The sequence below is a fragment of the Falco rusticolus genome, chromosome 14 (assembly GCF_015220075.1).
Source record: "Falco rusticolus isolate bFalRus1 chromosome 14, bFalRus1.pri, whole genome shotgun sequence".
NCBI classification, from domain to species: Eukaryota; Metazoa; Chordata; class Aves; order Falconiformes; family Falconidae; genus Falco; species Falco rusticolus.
The window spans coordinates 39,334-47,864 of record NC_051200.1 but is presented as its reverse complement, the minus strand read 5'-3'; the positions used below and the strand labels follow the sequence as shown (position 1 = coordinate 47,864).

The following is an 8,531-nucleotide window of genomic DNA, read 5'->3' as shown; positions in this document are numbered from 1 at the left end:
CATCTGTATTTTAGCTTGTCAGCCTGAGAAAGCTAATATTTGCAAACAGCCACATTTATTATAAAAGTGTTAGATTGTTTCCACCACCAGTGGAATGAGCTAATTCCACTACCTCATACAGGAATAAATACTTTCTTAAGTAATAGGATTTTTTTGTAAGGGAACACCAGGACGTAGTGTTTACACTACTCTGTTTTGATTTAATTTAGTCCTTAGCATTTGCTTCGTTTGAAAGTAATTAGAAATTACAAAATACTTTTCCAAAAGCATATAGAAGTGGTTTTACTACAGTTTTATTGTCCAGACGCATTTAAATAAAACACACTTCTCCCATATACAGAATCTGTAGGAACACCCTTATGAGTTCGCACCCTCTGCACCACAAACTTCTCTTCCTCCTTAACTTATATTTAGAGGTAGGACCACTGGTTTTAACAGTGCGCTCAAATGCAGTTACATGCATATGTATTTAGAGGCTTGTGGCACTAGGGTTTTTTACTTTGTTGAGTTGAGTGATCATAGATCACTTAAGTAAAACCATTTTCTGAATGTTCTTGAGGAATCTGTTGCTATGCCTCCAAATATCAAAGGAAAGACACACCCCCCCACCCCATTCTGCAAACAAGTCTGAAGATTCACATTCTTCCTTCAATGTGATTTAAGAGCTGTGAGATCAGCCACCAGGAAAGATACAAATTGGTAATGACTTTCTTTTTCCAAATGAGCATATTCTGTAGAAATGCCCTGTGAATGAAGTGATAACACAGACATCATTGTAGCCATCTTAAAGAAAATAACATCTTAAGAAGCAAATAGGAGCACATATGTGGAATCAGGCAGTTTATGGAGTCACCAAGCTAAAATATTATGTCTTTCTTTTGTATATTCTGTGGTAGTGTTAATTTTCCTAACACCTTGACAGATTACAAATGCTGAAATAGGCAATTCTTTCCTCTCCCTTAGCCTATTTTCTATGGCTTTTAACCAAAATTATAAGCAAGAGTCCATATTTCAGACTCAAACCTTGTCTTTTCTTTGAAAAATGCATACCACTTTGTGTTTTCCTGTGTTGGCTTTAAGTTTTCAGTTCATCTATGTAATTGCACACAATTTATCACTTTATCTCAGATTTTCTTTATGCTTTTAGTGTAGGACATCAAATATGAGGCTGAAGCAGTGAAAATCTTACTGCCTCCTATGCTGTTGCTACTGTCTTTACTACCAACTTCCTTGACAACTTCGGAACAATCATCTGCATGATGGTAGGAGTGATTAAAACATCTAGTAGGCAGAAGTCATGCATGTCCCTACCCCTAAGTACAAAAGTTATCCCTTCACAGGCAGCAGTCTGACTCACAAGCACAAGGCACATGTGGAAAAGTAACATCTAGATTGACCTTCAGTTTAGCTCCCCTTGATTTGTCAACATACAATTCCAGATGAACCTAAGTACAAAGGAAAAACAAAAGAGCCCCGTTTCACTGGGAAGCAAATCCAAAGGCCTCTTCCCCTCGGCTGCTCCGGCCCAGGAGCTGACTGTCATGACACAGGATCAGCGAGACACCTGAGCTGCTGCCTCCCAACCCTCCCCGGCAGTTAAACGCTTGCCCTTTGCAATACTTTTTAGAGAAATCAGCACTCGGGGGCGAGGAGTGGGGATTCCACCGCCGGCTTGCTTCTCCTTCCCTTGCCCGCTCGCAGGGGCTGAACAGGCTCCTGAGCCACCCCCCTGCGACAGCGTTACCGCAGGCCCCAAGGCAGCCTCTGCGGCCCCAGCCCGCTGCCACGGCCCGGCCAGCGGCTGGGGGAAAGACAAAGCCCCGCGCAGAGCTGCGGCGGCTGCAGCGGCTGCCCGGAGGCGGCGGGGGGCGGCAGGGCGCCGCGGGCCGACCCCCCTCCCGGGCCCCGCTGCCACAAGGGAGCACCGGGGCCGCCCCGCCGCCGCTCCTCGCCTCCTCGCTGAGGTAGCGGTGCAGCTCCGAGAAAAAAAAAAAAGGCAGCACCGTGAGCAGCCCGCTGACCGCCGCCACTGCCGGGGAGACGAGAACCGCCGGCAGCCCCGCCGGTCCCGGGCCGGGCCGCCCGCCTCAGCCCGTCCGCCGCCGGCACCAGGCGCTCCCTGCCGCGGCCGAGCGCCGGCCCGCCACGTCCCCCCCAGGCGGCCGCTGCCCGACGGCCGCGCCCGGGCTTCCCCACCGGTCCCCGGCCGCCCACAGTCCGACCGCTCACCCAGCGCGCCGGCGCACGCCCCGGCCCGAAAGTCTTCCAGGCTCCCGGCGAAGGCCCCGCTCCGCCACAGCCGCCCCAGGGTGCCGCGCGGGCCGGAAATGAACCCACCTTCCGGGGCCGGCCAGGCCCCGCCCCCGCCCTCCCGCCCCGGCCCCGCCCCGCCCCGGCCCCGGCCCCCGCCCGCCGGCCCCGCCCCCGCCCGCCGGCCCCGCCCCCGCCCGCCGGCCCCGGCCCCGCCCCGCCCCCCGGCCCGCCCCCCGGCCCCGCCCCCCGGCCCCGCCCCCCGGCCCCGCCCCCGCCCGACGGCCCCGCCCCCGCCCGCCGGCCCCGCCCCCGCCCCCGCCCCCGCCCCCCGGCCCCGCCCCCGCCCCGCCGGGCAGCGCGGCTCGGAGCCGGCCGAGGAGGGACTGCGGCTGCCGTTCCGCGCCGGGGCGGGCAGGGGCTCGGTGCCGCCGCGGGCTCCCCTCGGCCTGCCGGCCCCCGGGGCTCTGCGGAGGCCGCCCGCGGGGCGCGGGCTGTGCCCACAGCGGCTGCCTGGGGGAGGGGGGGGCGGGGAGAGGCAGGCGGAGGAAAGACCCCGCTCCCTTGTCCCACCTTCCAGCCCTGCCGCGTACTCCGCACCCCTTCATTCCGGTAACGCTTCACTTTTCCCTCACAGGGAACGGCTATGGGCTCAAGAGGTTAAACCGTGCAGCAGCTCCTAATGGCTTACTTGTGCAGGGGAAAACTTGTATGAGCTTTTCTCAAGCCACACATTCACAGCAGTCGCTTTGTCCTACTCAAAAAGTGCACTCCTGCAAAATCGCTTCTATTTCAATAAAATATATTTAAAATCGCTGTTACTAACGTGCTTCCAAATGCAAACAGAGCAAATGCACCCCTGTTTCCCACAGCAAAATGGAATGCGTCATGCAGAAAGCATTTAACAGCTTGAGCCACGTGGGTGCTTTTGCATACGGAGGCAATAAGCATTAATGCCCGGGCTGCGAGTGGGCAAAGGGCAGAGCGAAGGGAACCCCGCAGCCGCAGCGAGCGCTCCCGGGGTCCGGTGGTGTAAACTGGGCTGAGATCCCGCCCAGTGCTCGCCCGGCCGGTGCTCAGCACAGGGCTGGTGGGGCGCTGCTGCCATCTAGCGACAGAAATTGGGTACTGCAGAAGGGTTTAGGGTTGGTTAGAGTTAGGGTCAGGGTCAGGGTTAGGGTTAGGGCTGGGGTTAGGTTAGGGTTAGGGTTAGGGTCAGGGTCAGGTTAGGGTCAGGGTTAGGTTAGGGTTAGGGTTAGAGTTAAGGTTAGGGTTAGGGTTAGGTTAGGGTTAGGGTCAGGGTTAGGGTCAGGGTTAGGGTTAGGGTCGAGTGGGGGAGATGGGTCGAGTGGGGGGGAGGGGTCCTGTTGGGGGGGTGGGGTCGAATGGGGGGGTGGGGTCAAGTAGGGGTCGGGGTCGAGTGGGGATGTGGGGTCGAGTGGGGGGGTGGATTTGAGAGGGAGGGTGGTGTCCAGTGGGGGGGTGGGGTCGAGTGGGCACGTGGGGTCAAATGGGGGGGAGGGGTCAAGTCGGGGGTGTGGTGGAGTCGGGGGGTGGGTTCGAGTGGGGATGTGGGGTCGAGTTGTGGAGTTGGGTTGAGTCGGGGGTGGTGTCCAGTGAGGGGTGGGGTCGAGTCGGTGGGTTGGGTCGATTCGAGGGGTGGGGACGAGTGGGGGGGTGGGGTCGATTTGGTGATTAAGGTCGAGTGTGGGGTGGTGTCAAGTGTAGGGGCTGGAGTCAGTTGGGGTTGTGGGGTCGAGTCGGGGTGTGGGGTCGATTGGGGGGTGGGGTCGAGTGGGGGGGTAGCACGTAATTTATTAGGTGTCCCTAAGCAGTTAGGGGTTTGTTCTCAATGTTGAAACAGAGCAAGGTCTTAAAAAGATCAGTCAGGATGGGTTTGGTACAATGCTCTGGGTGATGCTCCGTTTGTGTGAGGTAAGATGAAAAACTTTGTGTTGAGATAAGGTGAAGACGGCATGGCTGGCCTGTTCCGTTCCACTGACGGTGTTAAAGTTCAGGAATGTAGTCTGAATAATTAGAAAAGGTTCCACTGACCATGTTAAAGGAATGTACTCTGAATAACTAGAAAAGGTAAGGTGAGCACCTGAAGGAGATAAGGAGACCCTGAGTCAAGAGATCGTTGAACAAAGAAAATTGAAAGGTTTACTCCACCTAGATCCCACCTATTATGAATAGAATGATTCGATGTAGAAATCAAACGAATACGTATGTAAAGATGTTGTAACCTCTCATGAAAACTATAAATTACCTGACTTTTCACTGAAAACTTTGGGGCTAGTTTGTCCGGTGTGAACCAGCTGCTACTTACAGACAAAATTTGTCTCGGAGCCGTTACTCTGTGCCATTTTGGCATCAATGTTTAAAAAGGTGCAGCTGAATGTTATGGGATTTTCCCCAATATTTTGAAGGAGTGCTCCGAAGTACTTTGTTTGTCTCCTTCTTGCAATGGCACATTTCCCTGGCAGATCAGTAGCATCTCTCTTGGGCAGCACAGCTGGCCAGATGTCACTCCCAATTATGTAACAAAAAACCCCACCCTAGTCAAATTATAACTGTATTTTGGAGATGGGTAATTTAATAGTACCAGTTCACAGCTATGCAAGTTCCAATAATGCAAAACAAAAATCAAACACTTCCACACTGTAAGTATTTTTATTGGATGCACATAAACATACCCACACTTTTTTTAGTAGAAAGTGAATTACCGAGATTTGTTCTTTATTTTTCATTTTGCTCTTTGAAGTTTTACACTTTGGGCTTTATTGACCAAGCGAGCAAGACATGCAGCAGCAGCACAAGGGCTGTGGCTGTTGCGGTGGATCCGTAAGCCTGGATTCTGATGATGGTACAGCCTCGTCCTGCGGCCTCATGGGGTTATCTCCCTGAGCGGTGCTGCAAGGGCGGTGGTGTGGTTGAACCTGGCAAGCAGCTAAATACCACACAGGTGGCACTTTGGCTCATTTTGTCCTGCCCCATGCCCCCCCACCCCAGCGGGTTGGGGGATAGAACTGGGGGGGTGGTGGCGGAGTGTTGCTGGTGTCAAATCTGTGGGTTGAGATAAAGACAGTTTAACAGGACAGAAAAGGAAGTGGAATAAGAAAAGAATTAGAGTATACAAGTGATGCACAACGCAGTTGCTCGCCCCCTACTAACTGCTGCCCAGCCGGCTCCCGAGCACGGCCCCCTGGCCAGCTTTCCCCCGGTTTATACACTGAGCATGAAATAAGGTATGGCACAGCCCTTTGGCCAGTGGGTCAGCTGTCCCGGCCGTGTCCCCTCCCAGCCTCCGGTGCCCCCAGCCCTCTCGCTGGTGCGAGGGCGCTGCCGGGCAGCACGCAACAGAGTGTTACTAGCCTGGGGCTCATCCCACAGCAAATCACAGGTCTGTGCCAGCTACCAGGGGGAAATTAACTCTGTCCCAGGCGGAACAGCTACGGAAGGGATAAGGCATTTTCCAGCACCAGCCGGAGCGTTTGCTTTTGTGCCAGGCACGTGTGCAAACCCGCAACGAGCAGCCGTGACAGCGGCGTTCAGAGTCCAGCCCGCTCGGGCTGCGAGAGGACGCGCCGCGTTCCGAGCGGCCCCGCTCGCCCAGCGCCCCCTTCAGCTCAGCTCCCCCTGCCCCGCACCCGCCCCGCACCCGCCCCAGCCCCTCCGCGCCCCGCTGGGGTCTCCTTCATGTGCCCACATGCCGGGGGGGGGGGGGGCAGGTCTGGGGCCGGGGGCGTCCGTGCCCTGGGGAGCCCGTCCCGGCGCGGGCACGGAGGGGAGCGTCGCCAAGCCCCCCGGAACGGCGAGCGCGGCTCGGGGAACGACGGCCGAAGCGTCCCGGGGCAGGGGGGGCGCGGGGGCCTCCAGCCCCGCAGCAGGCTCGCTCCCGGGGCTCGCTCCCCGCCGCCGCCCCCGGCTGCGTCCGCGCCCCCTCGGCGCCGTGTAGGACAAGAGTCCAAGTACTGATAGCCTGATGAATAGAGACTTGTTAGAACTTGTAGGGCACAAGCCCTGGGAGCAAAGGAACAAGCTAACTGCAGACCCCTGAGCCAGCACAGTTGAGGAGGCAACCAGACGGACAGAGAAACAAGTAGCCAGATAAGGGAACGGATGGCGCCAATATGTAATTAAGAAAGCCGCGTAGAAACTCCCTAACCTTGGAATAAAAATTATTGCTAGGTCAAGATAAACTAGTAAGTACCTGTTGTTCTAACGGTGTGCCTTAAATATTGACCAATCAGTGTTTTTTACGCTTAAGATTTAACCAATCAGTGTGTAATATGTAGAAGGCAGAAACATATATAATTGTAAGAAAATCACTAATAAATGGGCACTTGCTTGCATCAAGCTGCGTCCCGTCTCTTCATTCGCCGCAGCGCCGGGCGGGGGGCTGCGAGGGAGCCCGGGGGAGGGGTCGGGCCAGGGCCCCTTTCCCCGCGGGGCTCCGGCTGAGGGCCGGGGCGGGGGGACCCCGGGGCGAGGGGACCCCGCGGCGGGCAGCGGGGCCGGCGGCGGCGGCCCCTCCCTGTAGCGGGGCGGCTGCCGGCGGCGGGGCCGGGGCGGGGAGCGGAGCGGCCGCTGAGCGCCGCCGGGCCGCGCCCGCGCCGGGGCAGGTGAGCGGGGGCCGGGGCGGCGAGCGGCGGGCGCGGGGGAGAGCGCCGGGGGGCGGCGGGGCCCGGGCCGGGGCGGGGAGCGGGGCCGGGGGGGCCGGAGCCGCGCTGGGGGCCCGGGGGCAGCGCTGCCGGGGGGCGGCCGCGCCGTGTCGGGAGCGCCGGGCGGTGCCGGCTGCCGGCACTCGGCTGCGGCCGCGCTGCCCGGGCCGTGCCGGGGGCTGGCGGCGCTGCGGGCCGGAGCGGCGCCGGGGGCGCTTTGCTGCGGGGGGCGAGCCTGGCGGGGGCGGCGAGCGGGCCCGAGGGGGGGCTCCTTCCGCCGCGGCCCCGGGGGGGGCGGCCCGGGGGCCCCGAGAGCCGGGGGGGGGGGCGGCGGCGGCGGCGGCTGGCGCCTCCCCAGAGCTCCCCCGAGCCTGCCGCTGCCCCGCTCGCCCCGCGCAGCTGCCCCCCGCAGCCGGGCCCGCAGCCCCCCCGCCCCCGGCCCTGCCGTGACGGCTCAGCCGGGCCCGGTGCGCCGGGCGCTGCCTTGGCGCGGGTGCCGGTAGCCCCGGTGCGGGCAGGGAGCGGCGCCTGCGGAGCCCCCGCGGCAGGGGGGGGTCGGCCGGGCACGGGGGGAGACTGCTCCGGGGGGGATTAGAGAGAACGGGCCCCTCACGGGAGCGCACATGCTGCAGGAGGCTTTTTTCGGGTAAAATGCAGCTGCCGCTGTCAGGGTGGCTGCCAGGCAGGGCATCGACGGTTCAAGGGTTTTGCTGTTCTGGGCTTTTTCAGACGAGCTCGTTCGGTGGTGGAACTTGACAGTCAGTGAATAACCCACATGGGGCAGAGGAGTTGTCCCAGGTTCGGCAGCTGCAGAATGAGCCCTCTGATCCTGCTGGAAACGCTGAGCAGAAGCCTGAGGAGGGGAGATGAAATAGCAGTAAGTTCTCACCGGAGCAAAAGCATGGAGTTTTGTCCTTGAAGTATGCCTTACCTCCTCAGATTTTTTGCATTCATTGCACAATTTGCATTCATTGCACAAATTTTCATCCATTTGCCATTTTCATCTCTTGAGTGCCTCTGGTTTTCTCCTGTGTTGCACAGCTGCACGCAGCTGGCTGGGGAGAGCTGGCTGGCCTCGTGTACAGAGAGCAGCACGCGTCCCTCCAGCTCAGCCAGCCCCGTCCGCAGGCTGGTGCTGCATTCCGTCTTTTTCTGAATGCTGGATGTTCAGCGGCCACAATTCATTTTCTCCCTTGTGAGTCAGAAAAGTGACATTGTACTCCTCTGGGAGTACATGGTGTCTTTGAAGGCATTATGCTTACTGCTTTATACTATACGTTGTGTGCCATCCCGCACTGATTCTTGGTGAGTAAAACATGAAGGAACTAAAGTTTGACAAGAAAGTGGCTTGGGGTTTTATTTTTTGATAGATGCATTTGACATTCCTTCTTGTAGTTTGTCTTCATCTGTGAGGTCCTTGTTTAATTAAAAGTAGTAGTTAAATTCCAGAAGGGAAACTGAAACTAACTTGATGTCAGGGACATGCTGATCTGGGGAGAGATTAGAAGTACTGGAACAGCTGTGCGTATGTACCATAAGAAAAGTGTTGTCCAGAGGTTGCTATAGTAGTAGTATGAAGCCAAGAGGATGAGTGGCAATTAAGTCATTCCTGTGAGC

At 58.0% G+C, this 8,531-nt stretch overlaps 2 long non-coding RNA genes and 1 pseudogene across 2 annotated transcripts; 1 reads left to right on the top strand and 2 right to left on the bottom strand.

The window, feature by feature from the left end:
* Window positions 1–273: 273 nt before the first annotated feature.
* On the bottom strand, window positions 274–2,344 carry LOC119157560. Its single transcript, XR_005107565.1, has 3 exons — window positions 2,230–2,344; window positions 1,312–1,445; window positions 274–744 (listed from the first exon to the last, which is right to left on the bottom strand). It is a non-coding gene; the product is annotated as an uncharacterized LOC119157560 (long non-coding RNA).
* Window positions 2,345–4,904: 2,560 nt separating this feature from the next.
* Window positions 4,905–7,644, bottom strand: LOC119157561. Its single transcript, XR_005107566.1, has 2 exons — window positions 7,528–7,644; window positions 4,905–5,316 (listed from the first exon to the last, which is right to left on the bottom strand). It is a non-coding gene; the product is annotated as an uncharacterized LOC119157561 (long non-coding RNA).
* A 34-nt stretch (window positions 7,645–7,678) lies between these two features.
* LOC119157547 overlaps window positions 7,679–8,531 on the top strand; it is a 31,435-nt pseudogene continuing 30,582 nt past the window's right edge.